The sequence below is a fragment of the Pleurodeles waltl genome, chromosome 2_2, assembly GCF_031143425.1.
Source record: "Pleurodeles waltl isolate 20211129_DDA chromosome 2_2, aPleWal1.hap1.20221129, whole genome shotgun sequence".
NCBI lineage: Eukaryota > Metazoa > Chordata > Amphibia > Caudata > Salamandridae > Pleurodeles > Pleurodeles waltl.
In genome coordinates, this window is record NC_090439.1 from 1,182,551,502 (window position 1) to 1,182,575,633 (window position 24,132).

At 44.8% G+C, this 24,132-nt stretch overlaps 1 protein-coding gene across 1 annotated transcript in view; it reads left to right on the top strand.

Annotated features, from left to right (window-relative positions):
- Positions 1-24,132, top strand: part of LOC138279125 (vomeronasal type-2 receptor 26-like) — a 157,389-nt gene that overhangs the window by 43,151 nt on the left and 90,106 nt on the right. The gene's annotated exons all lie outside the window — the stretch shown is intronic.

A 24,132-nucleotide genomic window follows, 5' to 3' on the forward strand; every position in this document is an offset into this window, starting at 1 on the left:
GAGTTCATCTCAGAAAGGGGAGTTGAAATTCTCTATCAGAGCAAGGATTCGGGTTGTATCAGAGAATGTCATATTCTTGGTGAGGGCTAGCTGAAGTGGATTTGCTGTTATGGAGAAGCTCCAAGCAGTAGAAAGCTATTTCTTTAGCCCTGCTTAGAAGCACTATGGGTGATCCGGAAGACTAGAAGTTCAAAGTTCTAAGAGCGTCATTTATTAGAAAATGGCACACCATGATACAGCAAGCAATCACCATATTTAAAAGAAACCAGCACATCCGGGTGTTTCCTCCGGCGCTAAATTGGCTGCCTAGCGCCAACGCAGCCACCCTTGCATTATGGTGCAAGGATGGCTGGGTTGCGGGGGAGATTGAGGAGCACCTTTCTGCAAAAAAACTATCTTTAATGACAATTTGCTGATTATGTGTGTGCTGCAGAATGCAGCACACATAGAAAGAGCAACAAATGAAGAGAAATACAAGTATTTCTCCTTGTTGCACCACTTTAACTCCTCCTCTGGGGAAGCATTGATTGTTGGCGCTGCCTCAGGTTTACGATTTCTCATAAATCTGAGGCAGTGTCAAAAAGCAATGTGTGTTGCATGGGTAAGCCCACAGCAACATCCATTGCATGCCCCTTATCCTCAGAATACTGTGTCAGGGCGGCCCATATTTCCAAGGCTGCGTTAAGCCAGGAAAAGTGGCTTAACACATCCTTGTAGAAATGGTGCACTGCAGAGAGCCACCAGAACTTCACAAAAAATGATGCTCCCGTGACGCTAGAGCCTCGTAAATGAGGTGCTAAGTACCACCGTTTTAGAGTCTATTATTAGATGTTCATTTGGACACAGCCAAGCACCTCAGGACCTCAGCAACAGCAGTTTGCAATCAGAGTCATTACATAAAAGGTATCCCTGTAGCTATACAGGACATTATGTGACTGACCCTTGAAGTCCACTGCTTTGTCCAGGATACACGTTGGAGCAAATCTATCCCTTCAGATTTACTCATCGGTCTCAAACAGCAGACGTAGAGCTTTTTCTGTTCTTTGACAGGTCCAGAGGTGTTCAGAGGGTGGTGCAAGAAGGTGCTAAATAGTATGTGGGAGTGACACATATTTACTCCCTAACCAATGGGATAAAGTTGCCAGGGGCAACCCTACCCACACTAGCATCTGTTTCTATTTTCCCTACTGCAAACAGTATCACATTGCACCCTCATTTTAAAATTTGAGGTGGAGAAATCCTTTGCCCGTTGTGCAGAGCTTGTATGCCTACCCAGTAGTGTGGCTGGGAAAATGAGCAGTACTCTCCTCTGTGATAACTCAAAACAGGGTTTGGGGATATGTCACCTCTGACTGGATGTTGTGGCAGTCTGGATGGGGAAACAAATAGTTGGGTTATACAGGTCTCACTTTACATTTACTTGTAAAATGGAAGATTGTTTAACAAGTTAATGACGTTCCTGGTTCCACCCCAACTGGTCTTCCTGCCAAGGAAAACAAAACGTCTCCCCATACCTTGGCCATTCTCTCTCTTCTGAGAGCGGTTTTCATGCATGCTTTTGCCTTCTGATGCAGGCTGAAGACAGGCTGTCCTCAGAGGATGCCCGACAGGGGAAATGTTGCAGTTTCTGGAAGGAGCCGTGGGAACAATGTTGCAGGAGGCATCTTGCTTCTTTGTTTCAGCTTGTCGGATTCTGCAGCATCTGTATGAAGGTAGCTTCTTTCTAGCACTGTTACCCCCACTTTTGGCCTGTTTGTGAGTATATGTCGGTGTGTTTTTACTGTCTCACTGGGATCCTGCCAGCCAGGTCCCCATTGCTCATAGTGAAAACCCTATTTGTCAGTGTGTTTTATCTGTCTCACTGGGACCCTGCTAGCCAGGACCCCAGTGCTCATAGTTTGTGGCCTGAATATGTATACCTGTGTGGTGCCTAACTGTGTCCCTGAGGCTCTGCTAACCACAACCTTAGTGCTTATGCTCTCTCTGCTTTTAAATTTGTCACTATAGGCTAGTGACCACTTTTACCAATTTGAATTGACACACTGGAACACCCTTATTATTAACCTAGTATATGGTACATAGGAACCCAGGGTATTGGGGTTCCAGGAGATCCTTATGGGCTGCAGCATTTCTTTTGCCACCGATAGGGAGCTCAGACAAACTTTTACACAGGACTGCCACTCCAGCCGGGGTGAAATAACGCACGTTATTTCACAGCCATTTTCACTGCACTTAAGTAACTTATAAGTCACCTATATGGCTAACCTTCACTTGCTGAAGGTTAGGTGCAAAGTTAATAAGTGTGAGGACACCCTTGCACTAGCAAAGGTGCCCCCACATAGTTCAGGGCCATTTCCCTGGACTTTGTGAGGACAGGGACACCATTACACACGTGCACTACATATAGGTCAATACCTATATGTAGCTTCACAATGGTAACTCCGAATATGGCCATACACCATGTCTAAGATCATGGAACTGTACCCCATGCCAAATCAGGTATTGGGGTGCCAATGCCATGCATCCCCGGGGATCCACTATCAACCCCGGGTACTGCCAAACCAGCTCTCACGGCTTTTCTCTGCAGCTACTGCTGCTGCCACCCCACAGACAGGCAACTAGGCCGAAGCCTCCATTAAAGTAATGCTAAGCTAAAACATTTCAAACAAGCAAATCATAGCACACGTTTATGATTATGTCGGATTAGTGCAATTCTAATACATCACGTTATATAAAGCACGCTTATAAATGTCGGCAACTACTCTGAGGGCACATTTTGTCCCCGTACAATCTTTATTAGTTCGGTTAAAGTCACTCTTGATTATTGCAGCACTACGTTTAAGCGTCAATAAATGAAAAACCTTTATTTCTGCCTCATCAATCCCTCCTCTGATGACTACTTGTCATCACACAAACTATTCCCACAAATTTTATTCCATTAAAATTCTGTCAGTTCTCTTTTCCTTTTAGTTCCCCTAGTTTTCGCTTTATATTCTTCTGCCATTCTTTTCATCATTTTCTCTTCCTTCCTTCTTTTAATCTTTCCATAATCATTATTATTCCCCTTTTTATTCCCCATATTCCAAATATGCAAATCAGTAGTATTAAAATTCCCTGTATTATTTTTAGTAATATTCCATTCCAAATTCCACCAATCCAATTTCCCACTGAAGCAAGTCCTTTTCCAACCTTCTCCCACACTCCTGGTTCTTTCAATTCCTTCAAGTCTGCACTCTCCTTTGTTAGATTAGCAAGCATAGTTTTAATTTTCACACTGTTGTCGGGAATATACGTGCAACAGTGGCGCGCACCAAGCATTTTGCAAACGCCGCCATCCTTTGCTAAAAGAATGTCTAAGGCAAGCCTGTTTTGAAGAGTCATAGCTCTTTCCGCTGCAAGTTCAGCATCTATCAGGATTATAGCACCTGAAAACTTTGTCAACATGTTATCCACTATAGTAGACAACTTTCTTATTTTGATGGAATTCAACACAACTCCCAATGAAGGAATCATGGCTCCAAAATATCTCCTACCACAGCAGCTGCGGTCTCTCTTTTCTGGATACGATGGGATCCAGATCTCTTTGAAATCATCGATGGGTCATCCAGTTGATAAACCTTTGGGAACACTATACCCAAATAACATCTTCCCCACCATCCCTTCGGAAGACGATAATAGGCATTATACCCACAAATGTAATATACACCTGGTATGACAGGGTCAAGTCCGTTCATCATGAATGTCCATTTGGCCTTAAAGATAAACGTATGTTTACACTCACTCGCTCCTACGAAAATGTTATCATAATAAGATTCACCTCGATATATAAAAAATTTCCCTACATGCCAAGCATCTAAAGCTATTCTCCCTTGTGTCTTTATTGCGGCAAAATCATAATGATCTACTGAAGTCCTCTTACTTAGCTCTTTTTCTAATTTCGCATTCATTTGTGCCCTTCTATCATCTGTGCGATCTAAAAAGCTTATTTCTACTGCAGAGAGCGAGCAGGTAAGGTTTTCCCTATGAGCGTGAGCCGTTTCAAAAGGTTGCATTGGCTCGAAAAATTCCCTCATTATTTTAGCATCCCAATCTTTAGCAATCTGGCTTAGCTGTGCTATTATAGGAACATATGCAAAGGTAACATCATAATTTGAGTAAAAATACTGTATGTTAGTTTGACCATAAAATCTAGACATTACTATACTACATGTAATCCCGTATGTAAGAGGCATGTGGTGATAAGTCACCCCTTCCTTTACTGATGTCGGTATCTGTGTACACACATAACAATCTTTCGCATCCATAGTCTCAACATATTCTGTTAGCAAGCGATAGAAAACATTATACGAAAGTTCTTTCTTATCATGCAAGTGTCTCTCATCTAATTCTAGTCTTTTCAATGCGGTTAGTTCAGTGACAGTAACAGGAGCAAAAGTAGAAGCATCAATTTTCTCATTCTCACCCTTACCATGCATTCCAAGCACGATTGCCATTATTATTAGTACACATGCAATTACCAAGCCTACACACACATATTTACAATATTTCTTTCTACTGTTTTGCGTCATGATCTGTATAGAATCAGAGAGCTAGAAGCACCTATAAAGAAACTATTTAGCAATTCAGTTACAAAGCTGAACGAGCGCAATGTTCACACAGTTTTCTTCAAGAGGCCAGTCAATTATCGGTTAGCAGCATTTGTCTCAATTCGGCAATAACTCAGTCTTTTATTAGTTCAGCAAGTGTCTTATCCGGTTTAGCAATGTCTCAGCTGGTTGTTTGTATCACGTTAGATTGTAGCAAGCAATATCATTTATTACCCTTTCAATCGACAGAGTCCATAAAACTTTTCTTTTCTATTGGTATCTCTTCTTCTTCGTTCTCGAGGCTAAGAGATACAAATTCGTCAGTCCAATCGTCATTGACTACATATGCCCATTCTGGACCGGAATATCTCCTGTTTGGTATCCTTTTCCTTTTCAATTTTGCTTCTCTTTTTGATTCTGCCTCACTAGTACTCTCCTCTTTTGCCAAGTCTTTTCCTTCAGTTGAGGATGGTACCACGACAGTCACTTCCTTTCTTTTCTCTTTCACTTTTGGCCTTTCTCCGTCGTTCAAATTTTCTTTAGTCCTTTGTTTTATTGGTGATATACTTAGTCTCCTCTTTGCACCGTGTCCATTTGATGGACCTGCGATCTTTTCTGTGGAAGCTTGAACTGTTTCGTTCTGTTCTGCCTTGTCCCCTCCTTCTGGAGAATCAATCACGTTCTCCTTTTCTTTTTCTCTATCATCTGCTTCTGGGAAAGCCCTCCTCTGATCAGGCTCTCCTGCCTTTTCACCTCTTTCGAGCCCTTTGTCACCGTTACTTTCTTCAGACTCTTTATCACTTTCAGCTGCTTCAGGCTCTTTATCACCTTCAGCTACTTCAGGCTCTTTGCTACCCTCAGCTGCTTCAGGCTCTTTGTCACCTTCAGCTGCTTCGTCGCTGTCTGAGGTTTCTCCTTGGTCTTCCCCAAGTGAGTCGGTCGTTTCGTCCTCAGAGAATATTTCTCTCTCTTCTGTTCCTGCCTGTTCGCTTTCAGTTCGGTTTTGCTCTGTCTCAGCGCTCAGCACTGTTTTATCAGGCACTGGCAGTTTCAGCGCTTCAACTTCCTCATCTGTGGGACACAACACTTTCTTTGTGTGACTGGCGTGAATCCAGTTGGGAACTCCCGCACACTTCACAGCGGTAGTGGTCGTCAGGATCACTTGGAAAGGGCCTTTCCAACGGGGTTCCAGACACGACTTTCTCACGTGCTTCTTTACCACGACCCAGTCACCTGCTTTCAGTGTGTGTCCTGGACCTTGGATCGGTGGCAAGGTGGTTGCTTCCACCTGGTGAGAGAAAGAGCGAACCACGTCAGCCAGACCTTTGCAGTAGTCTAACACCATATCATCTGTAATATTCAAAAGCGCGTTTGCGGGAACTGCAGGAAGTCTCATAGCCCTGCCCATGAGAATTTCGTGCGGAGACAATCCAGTCTTTCTATCAGGGGTGTTTCTCATAGACATTAGCACCAAGGGCAATGCGTCAGGCCATTTCAAATTTGTCGATGCACATATTTTCGCCATTCTTGATTTCAATGTACCATTCATTTGTTCCACCAGTCCTGAGGCTTCAGGGCGATAGCTACAATGCAGTTTTTGCTCAATGTTCAGCGCTGCGCAAAGTAACTTTATCACCTCGTTATTGAAGTGACTTCCCCTATCTGATTCTAAAGAGATCGGGAATCCGAAACGTGGTATTAACTCCCTCAACAATAGTTTTGCAACTGTAAGGCTGTCATTTCTACGTGTGGGGTATGTTTGAATCCAGTGACTAAAAATGCACACAATCACCAACACATACTTCAGACCTCCATGCACAGGCATCTCAATGAAGTCCATCTGCATTCTACTAAACGGGCCACTGGCCCTGCCAATGTGGCTCGCGTTCACAACTGTTCCCTTCCCTGGGTTCATCTGCTGACAAATGACACATCGATGGCAAACTGCTTCTGCAGCTTGACGAAATCTGGGGTTAAACCAATCAGTTTTGAACAATCTTATCATGGCATCTCTCCCTTGGTGAGCCTGCCCATGATAGAACCGCGCTAGCTGCGATAAGAGACTATTTGGCAAAACAAATTTTCCCTCATTTGAAACCCATAACTCATCTGGTCTCTTTATACATTGTGACTTAATCCAGGAATCTCTTTCATCCTCCCTGACGTTATTCTGTAACGCTTTTAGTTCATCCATTGTATCTACGACCTTCAAGGCAAATGCTTCAGCTGGTTCGAGTTCTGGTTCACTTATCGAATTCCATTCGTCTCTGAGTAATATACAGTTCAAGGCACAAAATCTTGCGACTTGATCCGCATATGCATTTCCCAGAGAAACATAGTCCTGTCCTTTTGTATGAGCGCTACACTTTACCACTGCAACTTCGGCTGGCATTTGAATGGCGTGTAACAATTCCCTTATTCTCTCCCCGTTTTTCACTGGGGACCCTGAAGAAGTCAGGAAACCTCTCTGTGACCATAGTTGTCCAAAGTCGTGCACAATTCCAAACCCGTACTGACTATCAGTGTAAATGGTGACTCTTATCAATGCAGACAGTTGACATGCTCTTGTAAGGGCTACAAGTTCTGCTACTTGTGCAGAATAGACTCCTTGAAGCCAGGACGCTTCCAAGACACCTGTTACAGTACATACAGCATATCCTGCTTTCAAAATTCCCATCCCATCTCTTAGACATGAACCATCAACGAAAACAATTTGGTCATTTTCATCAAGCTTAATATCCTTAATGTCAGGTCGAGGTTTTGTGCAAAATTCAGTCACCTGAAGGCAGTCATGCTCGACGTCTTCAGCGTTCTCAACTTCAGCATTTTCACCGGGAAGCAAGGTTGCTGGATTCAACGTAGTGCACCTTTTCAGCTGCACATTCGGTGAGCCCAGAATTATCGTTTCATACCTTGTGAGTCTTGCTCCAGTCATGTGTTGCGTTCGGGAGCGGGTCAAAAGTATCTCAACTGAGTGAGGGACCATGACTGTTACTGGGTGTCCCATCACTATTCCTTCACTCTGAGTGAGGCTGATACCAACTGCTGCTACGGCGCGCAAACACCCTGGAAGTGCTGCTGCGACCGGATCCAAAGTAGCTGAAAAATACGCTACTGGTCTGTTTATGCCACCATGGGCTTGAGTCAAGACAGACAAAGAACATGCATCACTTTCATGACAAAACAATGTGAAAGGCTTTGTGTAATCAGGCATACCTAAAGCTGGAGCCCTGCACATGCATTCTTTCAATTCGATAAAAGCATCCATCTCATCTCCTTTCAGCTCAATTTGATCCAAGGCATCCTTCTGGGTCAGCTTCAGTAAAGGCTTTGCTAGAGTTGAGAAGTTGGGAATCCACTGACGACAGTAGCTTACCATTCCCAAAAACTTCCTCACCTCCCTCCTTGTCTTTGGTGGACTCATTTGAAGTACACTCGTTATTCTTTCCTTCATTATTCTCCGTGACCCTTTCTCTATCTGGTGACCCAAGTATTTCACTTTCTTCTGACAGAACTGCAATTTGGAAGGAGACACCTTGTGTCCATTCCTTCCCAAATGGTTCAACAGAGCAATGGTATCGGCTGTGCAGCCACTTTCTGTCTTTGATGCGATCAGTAAGTCATCGATGTACTGTACTAGGTTTGACTCGAATGGCAATTCTAATGCTTCCAAGTCTTTCTTTAGAATCTGATTGAATATTGACGGTGACTCAGAAAACCCTTGAGGAATTCGACACCAACTGTACACTCTGTCTAAGAATTTGAAACAAAAGAGAAATTGGCTGTCCTCATGAAGAGGCACCGAAAAGAATGCTTGTGACAAGTCGATGACTGAGAACCACTCGGCATCGCAAGGGACTTGAAACATTATCACAGCTGGATTTGGTACGACAGGGCAACATTTAATTATGATGTCATTTATTTTCCTCAAGTCCTGTACAATTCGGACCTTTCCACTCGGCTTTATTAGTCCCATGATTGGTGAATTACATGGACTGCTTAACACTTCTTTCAGTACTCCCTGTTTTACAAATTCGTCAATGAGTTGGGCAACTTTCATGAGGGTGTCTTGTGCCATGTCGTATTCTGGGGTCTCGGGAAAGGTTGCATTGGGCTTTACAGTCACTTTCACTGGTTCCACTCCTTTCATCAATCCCACCTCTTTCCCTGTCATATCCCACACTTCCTTTCCGACTGTTTCCTGTAATTCAGTTTGGAATATCTTCTTCAGTTATCATCGGGAAAAGACAAATCAGAGGATACTCTTCATCGACAGTTTCCATCTCATCCCCCTCTACACTGTCCTCTTCTTCCCCATCACTGCTCGTCTGAATTTTTATTCCATCGTTCGAACACATAATCGAACAACCCAATTTGCACAATAGGTCTCTCCCTAACAGTGCTATCGGGCTTGAGTCACATACCACAAATTTATGTAACCCTTGATAGTTACCAATGCTGACTGGTACCGGATCTGTGATTGGGTTTGTCAGGTGCCTGTTTGCTACTCCCACCACTTGAACTGTTCTCCCTGAGAGTGGCAAATTTGGTACTTCAATGCTCTTAACAGTTGAACGTGTGGCTCCTGTGTCAACCAAGAATGAGACACGATGACCCATTACTCTTCCCTCTACGTACGGACCCTTTTGATCAACTTCCAAGGATGCTGCAAGCACACAATCTCCTTCCTCTCCTGAACTTTCACTCTCCCATACATTGTTTATTCCACTCTCACTGTGTAATGGGAACTGTTGTACGGTGCCATTTGTATTCATTACCTGACCCGAGACCTGTGGAGGAACCATCACTTGCTGCTGACTCATTGGTGCCAAAGGTATTTGCATTTGCTGATTAGGTACCATGGGAAACTGCTGTTGCATTGGCTGCATTTGCGTCATCTGCATACGGGGCATCTGCATCTGCTGCGGCTGCATGGGCTGCAATCCCTGTAGCTGATTTATGGTCTGAAAATTTGGGTTTGGACCTCTCATTTTCGGTCCCCTCATTGTCTGAAATGCATTGACATCATTGTTTTGCTGACCAACACCTGCACCTTCCTGCACCACCATTGGGCACTCGCGTTTCCAATGACCGACAATTCCGCACACGTGACACGGCATCACCTTTTTCAATGCCTGCACACCATTCGGAGTCACAACAGTGTTCAAATCCGGACCATTATTCACAAAACCTCCTCTGCCTCTGCCTCTCGCCTGTGGCTGAAACGTCATATTTCCCTGCAACTGCGGCTGCGGTTGCGGTACCTGTTGTTGGAACCCTTGCAACCCTTGCAAACCTTGCAGACCTGTCTGAGCTGCTTTAAGCTGCATCATCATCACTTTCTCTTTCAACTTTTTCTGTTTCACTTCAATTTCGTCGCTACAGTATTTCGCATAATTCAACACCTCATCAATAGGTTTCGACTGCCAACAAATCAAATGCGACTTTATCATCTGACTTATCTCTGGTCTCAGCCCTTCCACAAATCTAAACACAAAATGAAGCATGTCCTTCGCCTCTATTGTTTCCGTGCCACTGTAGTTCTTGAACGCCTTCAACAACCTCTCATAGTAACTATGAATCGACTCTTTAGCCTCTTGGGCAGTTCGATCGATCTTCTGCCAATCCACATTTTTCGCGGCAACCTTCGTCTTCAAATGCTCAATCACCTTATAGTACAGGCTCATCACCATAGGTGATGGTGCACCCGTATCTCTGTCTCTCTCTGGTTCACTTGTCGGCCAACCTACAGCTCTTTTGCAATCCTCCCACAAATCTGCCGGAACCACAATCTCAAAGAGAGTGTTCAGGTCTTCCCAGAGACATTTTGCAAGCTTCACAAACCTATCAGTCTGTTGATACCATTCAATCGGTTTCTCTCTCAGTTTGGGAAAATCATCCGTAAAAGACTGAATGTCGCTTCTGTGCCATGGTACATGTATTAATTTCCCCCCTGCTGTCTCCCTCATTGGTAACATGGTTACTGCATCACTATTCTGTGGTCTTTTCTCGTTGAGCTCTGGGACACTGTCTTTCCTCTTTTCCTTTCTCTTTACCCATCTGCTTTCCCATTTGTCTAAGCACCTCCACACTTGTGCACTCTGCAACAATTCTCTAAGGTGCGCCTTCTTGCCTGCTGACCTCATGTGTTCAAAATCTGTGGTCCCGAAATCCAACCTGTAGCTCCTGCTCAAGTGTTTCGTCTTGTCTATATCAACACCGTTTTTGTCAGCTATTTCTTGCAAGCTTCTGTGTACCTTGTTCACTTCTCTCGTAATCCTGGGACATAGATACCTCAGCTCTTCTTCCGAGTAGGACTCTAACCTATTCACACCCATAGTCCCTTCCACCAATTCTTGTGCTTCCATGTTCAACCTGACCCTATTCAGATAATCTTCTCCCTTCCCACTGGCTGAGCTTTGTGTGGAATTCAGACTGTTGAACCACTGTGTCAGCTGTTGCGCATTCAACCCCATCAGTGTAGCATTCACATCGACTGCCATTGATGGTTGCGGCAACTTTTCAGTGTTCGATGATAGCGGTATCATCAGTGGGGGACTCGACCTCACCAGTGTTGACTGTGCACATATGGGACTAAACTCCATCAAGGGCCCAGATCCAGTTGGCTGAGCCGCTATCGGAGTTATCCCTGGAGTGTTTTCTATGCACCTCCTTTCTGTCCCATTCTGCAGCATTGATCCCTGACCGCTCATACCTAAGTTAGGCTGACTGTACAAAGGTACCGGTGGACCTACAGTAATGGGTAGTGATATCGCATCTGGGTTCTGTCCATTTCCCATGTTCTGAGACATGTTCATTCCCACACTATGGGTCATCATTGCCGGCATGCCCATCTGACTCCCCGTCATCTGAGCATGCGCGTTTCCCCCCTGCATCTGCTTTTGAGGCATCAAAAACTGGGTTGATTCAGCTTGTGCCAGTGTTGGGTTGTGACCATTCTGTCCTCCCATTGCGGTTGGATCTAGAATCATTCCCGTACTGTTGTCACTGCTGTAGTACCTTGGGACCTGCGGCTGATAATTTTCTGCTGGTTTCAGTATGGGCACATCTGGATATATTCTCCTAACCTGCGGTATCTGCGGGGTGAACAGTAAACTCGGGTCCTTAGATCCCGATGATGCTCTTGAACTCTGAGTTTCACTGTTCTGTACCGGTGCCGGAGGGGCAGAACTGGTACTTGGACCTTGTCCACTCTCTGCATAAGGTGGTGGACGGTCGTTCAGCAATTGCATTATTAACTCCTCATCCTCTAACTCCTCTTCTCTTCTCAACTTTTCCTCGTCCTCTCTATCCTTGGAACACCTCCTGTTTGTCTTACAGGTAGCTTTCTTACCTGTCTCCTCTTCTTCCTTAGTAATTGCGGGAAACAATTTTATCCCCTGCAATACATCTGACCTCCACACCTTCTGTGCATTATCCCACCTAGCGTCCGCTAGTGTCTTTTCTACCTTCCTTATCCTAGTCTCGAACTTATTTTGCTGCTGCTGTCTAGCCATTAGTTCCCAAATCGCTAGAGCCTCAAACTGTGCTGGCCTTGGAGGTACCTTCATGTCGTACATCGCGAATCTCAAATTCTCTAGGATCCTTATATTGAATGTCCCATGGACCGGGAACGCTACGCTCCCATGTTTTTCTGTCAGCTTGTGCCATTGCTTTAGCCAAAGGCACGGAGCTACCCCCTTTTCCTCCATTACAATGTAAGCTGGTGTACCTTCGGGCGGCGTCTCCTCTCCTACGCTCGCTTTAATGTAAGACTCCCCCTTCATCGCACTCTTTAATGCTTTAAAAAATTTCATTTTCTCGTCTTTTATTTCACAAAGTTTGTAATCAATAAGTGACTTTAATTCCCGGAATAGTCTTCGCCTGCCTTTCCCCTTCCAATCGAGCCCCACGGACTGCGTCCAATCCGTGCGCGACCCTTCTCTGCAACCAACCTATCCCAGCGCGGCTCCTAGTGACGTCACACTCACACACACTGCGGCTGACAAAGCCTCGCGGCTAGTCCTCCTTCACTCAGCTCCTCTCATAACAACTTCTGGCATGTATCGCGAGCTACCAAAAATATAAAACAGATCTGTCGGTTTACTACAGGAGGGGTAACACAATCGCTTCAGGACCTTAGGGATTTTTCACTAGCCTCGGCAGTTATTCCATCTTTCTCGGTCCCCACGTTCGCAAGCAAATCTGACCCGCAGACTGCTCTCAACTTGTCAGTGATCTATTCTAGTGCACTTAGAATTTGTCAAAGCCAGAAGTCGAAGTTTCTTTCACTCCCTTAACACACGTACCAACTTGTTGACCACGCCCGATCAACCTACTAAACCGACCAGACCACAACATAAAACAAGTGTCTCATACACTTTTCAACATACTCCGGAGTCTCTTGACCTCGCAGGGCCCGTCTCAACAACAACAACCACGTGGACCTTTTTATGCACGAAGCGCCACACGCACATGAAGTTCGACGACTTCCCTACTCTCACACTCGGAGTCGCACCTCCGCTATTTCTATGAAGTTCGACGACTTCCCTACTTCTACACTCGGAGTCGCACCTCCGCTATTCTCTAAAATCCTCGCAACCTTTTCACACAATCTGCGGCAATAAGCTGTGCAAGCGCAAAACCCTAACTTCACTCATACCGTCACTAGTACCACCAACGCTGATTCCACACCTCCATTCTTTCCATTCGCAAGCTCCGAGATCCCGGGAAAGTCGCGGTGGACTTAGCCCATCATCATTTTCTCAATCTTTTTTTTACCCAAGAAAATCTAATTCAACTTCTCGAGTGGGATCTCAAAAGTCGAAACCGTTAATTCAACACCATGTATGTTTCGAGTGGGGTCCCAAAAGTCTAAACCGTCCTCTGCTACCATCTACTGATAGAGCGTTCCGTACTAATAATTTACCTGTACTTGGACGCTCTTTCGGCCGATGATTCTTTTGGCTAAGTGGGACTCTCTTCACCCGAGATCAGTCAATTTAATCAAATCAATAATCAATAACGAACGTAAGCAATGCCCTGATCAACATAACACTTAACAATTAATCCAGAATACATTTCGGCGAACCATGACCTTTCGGTCATGAATAACCACACCAGTTTATTCAAAGTTAATGAATTTATTTCCCTATATTAACAAAGCTAGCACAATATAGATGTGTCTCAACACCAAATGATAAACGTAAATGAACATTAATAGCTGTCCATAACGACGAAACAGGTGCAATCTATGCAGCATTTGAATAACAAGGCATTCGATGATAGCAATGCAAATCACAAAAACTATAATCTGTAATGAGCTAATTGCATACATTTAGTCAGCATAACAAGGACTCAAATTGCATCGTGCAACAAAAGGAATCCTCATCTAACCTCAAATTAGCATCGGCATGTGGGACTTCATGCAAAAACAATTTAGCAACATTAATTTAGAAAAACTCCTAACTAGGGCTCTTATCAAAAATCAGCAGTTGGTTACCTAAAAGAAACACAATGCAATTGTACAATTTCCTTTCATATTTACCAATTACAATCAGCATTCAAGGAAGTCTTCGTCTCACAGGTACCGTTTCTCGATCAGCATGGGACGGGGCAAAGGGGCAGGGTGGACGGGGCAGTTGCCTCACGGCGGCAAGATAAACTACTACTTCATGCAAAGGGACAGATCAAAGTTAAAGTCTCTAGGGTAAGAATCATTTAAGTCTCTTTCTCTCGATTAGAGAAAGCATCAAAGTCTCTTTCAAAATGGCGTCACAGCAAGGTGGGCCATATTAGCTGCAAAATGGCTCAATGGGTGTGATGTCGGGTAATAGCTACTTTCTTCTCGTGCACCTGGTTTAAATAGACAACAGTTCAAATCCAGTAGGGTCTTCCATTGGAGGGTTCATAGGTTGGCTTCAAATTGTCCAATCAAAAACAACAGTTCTCAAGCTTTTACTTAAGCATACATTATCCTTGGAGACGGGTACGCAAGTTGCAACATTTTATACCAATTAACTCATTTTCAGAGCTTCCATTGTCCGCACCTGCAGATTGACCTTGGAGCAAAGAGAAAAATGCCAGGCTGGCACGAAACCTTAAGATAAGCATGTGAACGATCTCAGTGGAAAAGTACAGCTTCAAGCAGAAATACACGTTTAATAGCACATTGGAAAAATACGAGCATCTAAACCGTGAGACCAGGCAACTAGGCCGAAGCCTCCATTAAAGTAATGCTAAGCTAAAACATTTCAAACAAGCAAATCATAGCACACGTTTATGATTATGTCGGATTAGTGCAATTCAAATACATCACGTTATATAAAGCACGCTTATAAATGTCGGCAACTACTCTGAGGGCACATTTTGTCCCCGTACAATCTTTATTAGTTCGGTTAAAGTCACTCTTGATTATTGCAGCACTACGTTTAAGCGTCAATAAATGAAAAACCTTTATTTCTGCGTCATCACCCTCGTAGTAGTGAAAGGTTAATTCCTTTGCCAGGACTTAAGTGACACAAGAATTGTGGTAGCAGCATACTGTGTAGTGATCAGTAGGAGTGAACAGGTCCTTTTTACCTATGTTACTCTAGTGACACCTACAGGTTGCCATATGTAAAGTCCCATTGCTGAGTGCTTAACTCACCCTTGGCCAACATAAGTTTGGTGTGGAGTGTTACACAAAACTTATGTGTACCTATGAATTATACAATACAGGGATGGAGCAAGTTTTGGATACAGCAACCAACTTCATTCAGGTTAGAGATTTTACAGTGTGAGTTCATCTCAGAAAGGGGAGTTGAAATTCTCTATCAGAGCAAGGATTCGGGTTGTATCAGAGAATGTCATATTCTTGGTGAGGGCTAGCTGAAGTGGATTTGCTGTTATGGAGAAGCTCCAAGCAGTAGAAAGCTATTTCTTTAGCCCTGCTTAGAAGCACTATGGGTGATCCGGAAGACTAGAAGTTCAAAGTTCTAAGAGCGTCATTTATTAGAAAATGGCACACCATGATACAGCAAGCAATCACCATATTTAAAAGAAACCAGCACATCCGGGTGTTTCCTCCGGCGCTAAATTGGCTGCCTAGCGCCAACGCAGCCACCCTTGCATTATGGTGCAAGGATGGCTGGGTTGCGGGGGAGATTGAGGAGCACCTTTCTGCAAAAAAACTATCTTTAATGACAATTTGCTGATTATGTGTGTGCTGCAGAATGCAGCACACATAGAAAGAGCAACAAATGAAGAGAAATACAAGTATTTCTCCTTGTTGCACCACTTTAACTCCTCCTCTGGGGAAGCATTGATTGTTGGCGCTGCCTCAGGTTTACGATTTCTCATAAATCTGAGGCAGTGTCAAAAAGCAATGTGTGTTGCATGGGTAAGCCCACAGCAACATCCATTGCATGCCCCTTATCCTCAGAATACTGTGTCAGGGCGGCCCATATTTCCAAGGCTGCGTTAAGCCAGGAAAAGTGGCTTAACACATCCTTGTAGAAATGGTGCACTGCAGAGAGCCACCAGAACTTCACAAAAAATGATGCTCCCGTGACGCTAGAGCCTCGTAAATGAGGTGCTAAGTACCACCGTTTTAGAGTCTATTATTAGATGTTCATTTGGACACAGCCAAGCACCTCAGGACCTCAGCAACAGCAGTTTGCAATCAGAGTCATTACATAAAAGGTATCCCTGTAGCTATACAGGACATTATGTGACTGACCCTTGAAGTCCACTGCTTTGTCCAGGATACACGTTGGAGCAAATCTATCCCTTCAGATTTACTCATCGGTCTCAAACAGCAGACGTAGAGCTTTTTCTGTTCTTTGACAGGTCCAGAGGTGTTCAGAGGGTGGTGCAAGAAGGTGCTAAATAGTATGTGGGAGTGACACATATTTACTCCCTAACCAATGGGATAAAGTTGCCAGGGGCAACCCTACCCACACTAGCATCTGTTTCTATTTTCCCTACTGCAAACAGTATCACATTGCACCCTCATTTTAAAATTTGAGGTGGAGAAATCCTTTGCCCGTTGTGCAGAGCTTGTATGCCTACCCAGTAGTGTGGCTGGGAAAATGAGCAGTACTCTCCTCTGTGATAACTCAAAACAGGGTTTGGGGATATGTCACCTCTGACTGGATGTTGTGGCAGTCTGGATGGGGAAACAAATAGTTGGGTTATACAGGTCTCACTTTACATTTACTTGTAAAATGGAAGATTGTTTAACAAGTTAATGACGTTCCTGGTTCCACCCCAACTGGTCTTCCTGCCAAGGAAAACAAAACGTCTCCCCATACCTTGGCCATTCTCTCTCTTCTGAGAGCGGTTTTCATGCATGCTTTTGCCTTCTGATGCAGGCTGAAGACAGGCTGTCCTCAGAGGATGCCCGACAGGGGAAATGTTGCAGTTTCTGGAAGGAGCCGTGGGAACAATGTTGCAGGAGGCATCTTGCTTCTTTGTTTCAGCTTGTCGGATTCTGCAGCATCTGTATGAAGGTAGCTTCTTTCTAGCACTGTTACCCCCACTTTTGGCCTGTTTGTGAGTATATGTCGGTGTGTTTTTACTGTCTCACTGGGATCCTGCCAGCCAGGTCCCCATTGCTCATAGTGAAAACCCTATTTGTCAGTGTGTTTTATCTGTCTCACTGGGACCCTGCTAGCCAGGACCCCAGTGCTCATAGTTTGTGGCCTGAATATGTATACCTGTGTGGTGCCTAACTGTGTCCCTGAGGCTCTGCTAACCACAACCTTAGTGCTTATGCTCTCTCTGCTTTTAAATTTGTCACTATAGGCTAGTGACCACTTTTACCAATTTGAATTGACACACTGGAACACCCTTATTATTAACCTAGTATATGGTACATAGGAACCCAGGGTATTGGGGTTCCAGGAGATCCTTATGGGCTGCAGCATTTCTTTTGCCACCGATAGGGAGCTCAGACAAACTTTTACACAGGACTGCCACTCCAGCCGGGGTGAAATAACGCACGTTATTTCACAGCCATTTTCACTGCACTTAAGTAACTTATAAGTCACCTATATGGCTAACCTTCACTTGCTGAAGGTTAGGTGCAAAGTTAATAAGTGTGAGGACACCCTTGCACTAGCAAAGGTGCCCCCACATAGTTCAGGGCCATTTCCCTGGACTTTGTGAGGACAGGGACACCATTACACACGTGCACTACATATAGGTCAATACCTATATGTAGCTTCACAATGGTAACTCCGAATATGGCCATACACCATGTCTAAGATCATGGAACTGTACCCCATGCCAAATCAGGTATTGGGGTGCCAATGCCATGCATCCCCGGGGATCCACTATCAACCCCGGGTACTGCCAAACCAGCTCTCACGGCTTTTCTCTGCAGCTACTGCTGCTGCCACCCCACAGACAGGGTTCTGCCCTCCTGCGGTCTGGGCAGCCCAGTTCCAGTCCGAGGAAGGCAGAACAAAAAATTTCCTCAGAGAGAGGGTGTTACACCCTCTCCCTTTGGAAATAGTTGTTAAGGGCTGGGGAGGGGTAGCCTCTCCAAGCCTCTGGACATGCTTTGATGGGCACAGATGATGCCCTCCTTGCATAAGCCAGTCTAGACTGGTTCAGAGAATTCCCAGTCCCTGCTCTAGTGCGAAACTGGACAAAGGAAAGAGGAGTGACCACTCCCCTGTCCATCACCACCCCAGGGGTGGTGCCCAGATCTCCTCCAGTGTGTCCCAGACCCCTGCCATCTTGGATCCAGAGGTGTGAGGACACTCTGGAGGCCTCTGAGTGGCCAGTGCCAGCAGGTGACGTCAGAGACCTCTCCTGATAGGTGCTTACCTGACTAGCTGGCCAATCCTCCTCTGAGGGCTATTTAGGGTCTCTCCTGTGGGCTTTTCCTCAGATAACGACTTGCAAGAATTCACCAGGGTTCCTCTGTACCTCTCTTTTTGACTTCTGCCAAGGATCGACCGCTGACTGCTCCAGGACGCCTGCAAAACTGCAACAAAGTAGCAAGAAGACTTCCAGTGTCATTGTAGCGTCTAATCCTGCCAGATTTCTTGACTGTTTCCTGGTGGTGCATGCTTTGGGGGTATCCTGCCTTCATCCTGCACTGGAAGCCACGAGGAAATCTCCTGTGAGTCAACAGAATCTTCCCCCTGCTCCAGCAGGCACCAAACTTCAGCATCACTGGAACTCTGGGGCCCCTCTCATCCTGATGAGTGTGGCCCCTGGAACACAGGTGGTGGACCCAAGTGACCCAGACTTTCCAGTGGTCCAACTGTTCAAATTTGGAGGAAGTAAGTCCTGGCCTCCCCCCTATAGACAGTAATCCTGTGCCCCATGTGAACTGCAGCTTCTAGGGCATCTGTGCATATTTACATGAAATACTTCATGCACAGCAAAGCCTAGTTCCCCAGCATTCTGTCCTGTGATGCTCAGCTCCCTGGGTTGATCTACAATTTCGTGGGACCCTCTTTTGCAGTGTTTAGATGACCGCTGTGTTCAGACTTCTTGAACCCATGTTCAAGTACTTCTGTAGGTGCTACCTTCTTGTGCGGGGGTTCTCTTCATTACTAAGGGTCCCCTCTGTCTCCACTCCCAAGTGGCGACATCCTGGTCCTTCCTGGGCCCGGGCAGCCCCCTTTTTCTTTAGCAATGACCCTTGCAGCTAGCAAGGCTTGTTTGTGGTATTTTGCCAAAGAAACAACTCTGCATCCTCCAGCACTCCGTGGGACATCTTCTCCATGAAGGAGAAGTCCCTAGTGTCTTCCGTTGTTGCAGAATTTTCAGCTTCTTCCATCCAGATGCAGCCATTTTGCACCTTCATCCAGGGTTTAGTGGGCTCCTGCCCCTCTGGACACTTTCGCGACTCTTGGACTTGGTCCCTTTCCTTTGCAGGTCCTCAGGTACAGGAATCCGTCTTCAGTGCTTTGCAGTCTGTTGTGGTTTTTGCAAAATCCTCTATCACAACTCTAGTGTGTTTCTGGGAAAATAGTAGTACTTTACTCCTACTTTCCAGGGTCTTGGGTGGGGTATCCTGGACACCTTAGTGTTTTCTTACACTCCCAGTGACCCTCTACACACTACACTAGCCTAGGGGTCCATTTGTGGTTTGCATTCCACTTTCATAGTATATGGTTTGTGTTGCCCCTAGGCCTATTGCATCCTATTGTATTCTACAGTGTTTGCACTATTTTCTAACTGTTTACTTACCTGATTTTGGTTTGTGTGTATATTTTGTGTATTTTACTTACCTCCTAAGGGAGTATATCTTCTGGGATATTTTTGGCATATTGTCACGAAAGTAAAGTACCTTTATTTGTAGTAATTCTGAGTATTGTCTTTCTTATGATATAGTACCTATATGGTGTACGTGGTATATAGGAGCTTTGCATGTTCAGCCTAAGCTGCTCTGCTATAGCTACCTCTATCAGTCTAAACTGCTAGAACACTACTAATCTACTAATAAGGGATAACTGGACCTGGCACAAGGTGTAAGTACCATCAGGTGCCCACTATAAGCCAGGCCAGCCTCCTAGAGCATCCAGATGCAGTTTCTTCAGTCAGAGGTCACAGTGGAGGTTACAGAGGAATCCTGCTGGAGTCTTGCAATCCAAATCTGAGGAACCACTCAAGAGACCAACTCTATATAGCCCTGAAATGGGCACTGGTCACCTAGCTGGGTGACCACCTATCAGGAGGGGGCTCTGACATCACCTGCTGGCACTGGCCACTCAGATGCTCCTAGAGTTCCCTGCCAACCTTGAATCCAAGATGACAAGACACAAGGACCCCCTGGAGGAGCTCTGAGCCCCACCCCTGGGGTGGTGATGGACAGGAGAGTGGTCCCTCCCCTTTCCTTTGTCCAGTTTCACACCAGAGCAGGGACTGTGGGTCCCTGAACTGGTATAGATTGGTTTATGCAAGGAGGGCACCAAATGTGCTCTTCAAAGCATTGTCAATGGCTTAGAGAGGCTACCCTTCCCAAGCCTGTAACACCAATTTCCAAAGGGAGAGGGTTTTAACACCCTTCTCCCAAAGGAAATCCTTTGTTATGCCTTCCTGGTCTTGAGCTTCTCAAGCAACTGGAGGGCAGAAACCTGTCTGGGAGGTGGCAGCAGCTTGGGCTGCCTGGAAACCCTCAGAAGGGTGTAATGACAATACTGGGGGTCCTCTAAGGAGCCCCCAGAGAGCATGGAAACATACAGCCAATGCTTGCAAAAGCATTGGGGTATGATTCCAACATGTTTGATAACAAACATGCCTATGTTCGGAGTTACAATTATGTAGCTGGACATAGGCATTGACCTATGTCCAGTACACGCGCAAAATGGCATCTCCTCACTCACAAAATCTGGGAAAATGGGCCTGGAGTTTGTGGGGTTATGTCTGCTAGTGCAGGGGTGCCCTCACACACAGGTACTTTGCACCCTGCCCTCTGAGCTAGAAGGGCTGCCATAGGGGTGACGTATAAGTGACCTGGTGTAGTAAAAGGCGTAGTGAAAGGGTGCTTGCACCTTTTTACGCAGGCTGGAATGGCAGTCCTGCAGAACCCTCTGCTTGGGCTCCCTATGGGTGGAAAAATATATGCTGCAGCCCATAGTGATCTCCTGGAACCCTAATGCCCTGGGTATCTAGGATCCATATACTGGGGACTTATAATGAGGCACTAGTGTGCCAATTGTAGGGTGAAATACAGTTCCAGGAACCAAGTTTAAACGAGAGAGCATAATCACTGGGGTCCTGGTTAGCAGGATCCCAGTGAACACAGTCAAGCACCCTGACAAACAGGCCAAAAAATGGGAGTAACCAAACTAGAAAGAGGCTACTTTCCTACATACCACTAAGACGTATAAAGTCCACAATATAAAGTGAACAGTGAAAGACAAAACACAGACTTCAAAACAAACGGCAAAAATCTCCACAAAACTCTCCATTCCAACAACAACCAGCTTCAACCAACAGACATTAACAGAAAGGGAAAATAAGTTTCACACTTCCTAGTATGAAACCTGCTATACCCATTGCATAATTTCTTGGATGTAACCAGCATGTTTTTATCATTTGCACTGACTTTTCTGATGCATTCCAATGTATATGTACATTGCGCGGTGCACTGCACAGTTGCTCTTATGTACCTATAATAAGGACGACGCAATGGTGGTGATGCACCACTTCAGAGCTGCACAACAGGGGAGACGTGCCAGTTCCGACTGCTGCAACAGGGGTCATGTTTCACTACCAACTCACGCAACAGGGGTGATGAGCTGGTTCCGACCCATGCAACAGAGGTAAAGTGCAGATCTACTAATGAAGGATGGCTTCTGCAGGAGCAAACATCTTAGGCCCACTTCCATGAGTCTAGGATTATGGAGGCACCACATGACAAGCCAGACTCACAGATGGCAGAGTCTAGGTGCTGAAGTAAAGTAGTTGGAAGTCTTTAATGTTCCTATGTCCCTGAGACTTCACAACAGGAGGCCAGGCAGACTGGCCTTGGAGTCACTCTAGGTTCAAAAAATGTATGTGCAGTCCTTCTCATCCAGCCAAGGAAACAATAGGCAACAGGGCAACACAGCAAGGCAGGACTCCAGAGCTGATTGCTCTCACATCAGTATTCATATGAGTTACCAGTGTGCATACCTGGATGTCAGCCACAGTCACTTATGCGATAAAGGTTGATCCAGGGTCCTTTGCTCCACTCTTTTAGATTGCCTATTGAACTCACTCCCTCTCTTCCTGAGATGTGTTTCGGGCCTGTCTTGTGATGTGTCAGTGATTCAACACATACTTAGGGACAGGCAGAGACAGGCTGGCTCACCCATATTCCAGTGTTAGTCCTACCTGGCTTGCAGCTTTGCTTGACTATCACACTCCATCTGGTGAGATTCCTCTTTTCCTCATGATTTCCCCAGGCAGCCACGACCACAAAGAAACCCAAGGTCCTTCATTTCATGTAGTAGTTCAGTCACAGCATACTCACTGCCCAGTGCTGTAATCCACAGGCTACCACCAGCACACGTACGTGCAGCACACACATACAGGGCCTGCTTCACAGTGATAAAGTTAGACCAAAATTCTCTAACTTTACAACATTTTGGTACTCACAAAGGTAAAGTTAGACCAAAAGTATAACTTATACCACAGGTCTTATTTAGACCAAAAGTCTAACTTTACCACTGTTTGGTATTCACAAAGGTAAAGTTATTAACCCTTGAATTTGGGAGTTAACTACTAAGGTTATGTTGTCCTATTTCCTACTGAGTTTGCCACTCATTTAGAACGTAGGCTATTTTTGATTTTGCAACTACTATTCTGTGTTGCCAGTTACAGAGAGCCTTTGTGGCATTTACTTCATACATTTTCTGTAATATACCTTTTAAATGTTTGCATTAACTCTTGATAACTTTTTTAATTCCAAAGTAGAACTCACCTATTGAGTCAGTCCTTTCTTACTTAACTGCATTTTTTATGTGCTAATTATATCCCTTGCCTCTGAAGCACATGAACTCATGAAAATGAGGCTTAAAACTGCCCTCATTTCAACCCTGTTGTTTAATGTTTGAGGTATAGGACTTTTTGGGGTATACCACACCCACATCTGCCTAGCATGCATCAGGCAAAACTTTCCAAGTATTGTTGAGGCTCTCTCATCCAGGGGGTGTCTGCATTTTGAGCAGAGTGAGCAGGTATCTCTTTATTGGACATATGTACAGAGGAGTCACATAGGCTTCTCCTTCAACCTTTATGTTCCATGATAGATTACATGTTGCTTTATAAAATGAGATAACTATTGGTGTTGATTTGAGTGAAACACTAAGAAAAATCTAACTTTTTAAAAGTTATTTTTCATCAATCACCATATTTTATTGTTTATATATTCTAAATTGGCGATTGTTATTAATTTACACAGCACCTTATTAATAAAGCTATTTTCTTAAATGATGATCAATGTATAGGGGTCGGGCATATCATCACCAAAGTAAGGAATGGGATTAGGGAGGATACAGGAAGGTGATGTTTACATTACTTACCACTTTTTCTCATTACTCCAACAAATCCTTTATTCTCCCATTACTTACATTGCCACCCTACCATGCCACTTTCAGCCTTTGGAGTTGTTTTGTTTGGCTCAATGAAAAGAGGAAGAGAGGAAGGATATCTCTCATGTCAATTTCTGTTAGGAGGAAAAAGTCAAAGAAAGAAGCTTTGTTATTGGAGTGCGGGAAGCTATGGAAGCACCTTCAGCTCACTGTAATAATTGATGGGACAAGGAAGAATTCATCGGAGTGATCTAAACATTACCATTGTTTATGGAGCATCGTCATTGATTTCTGAAAGGAGGTGTGACTGATTAAATCACTGAACTTTAATATAATGCATACAGAAATCTACAGGTTTTTAGACTCACATAACACACTAATGGAAACAGTGTTGTGATGTAAGAACATGTTCCTTTCTCAGTGATAGACAGAAAGCTCCACAGAGAGTTGAAACTAAGATGGCTGACATAAGGGGAGATTATCACCATCTAGCTCTTGCAGCAAGCTCCAGGTTCTGCACCAAA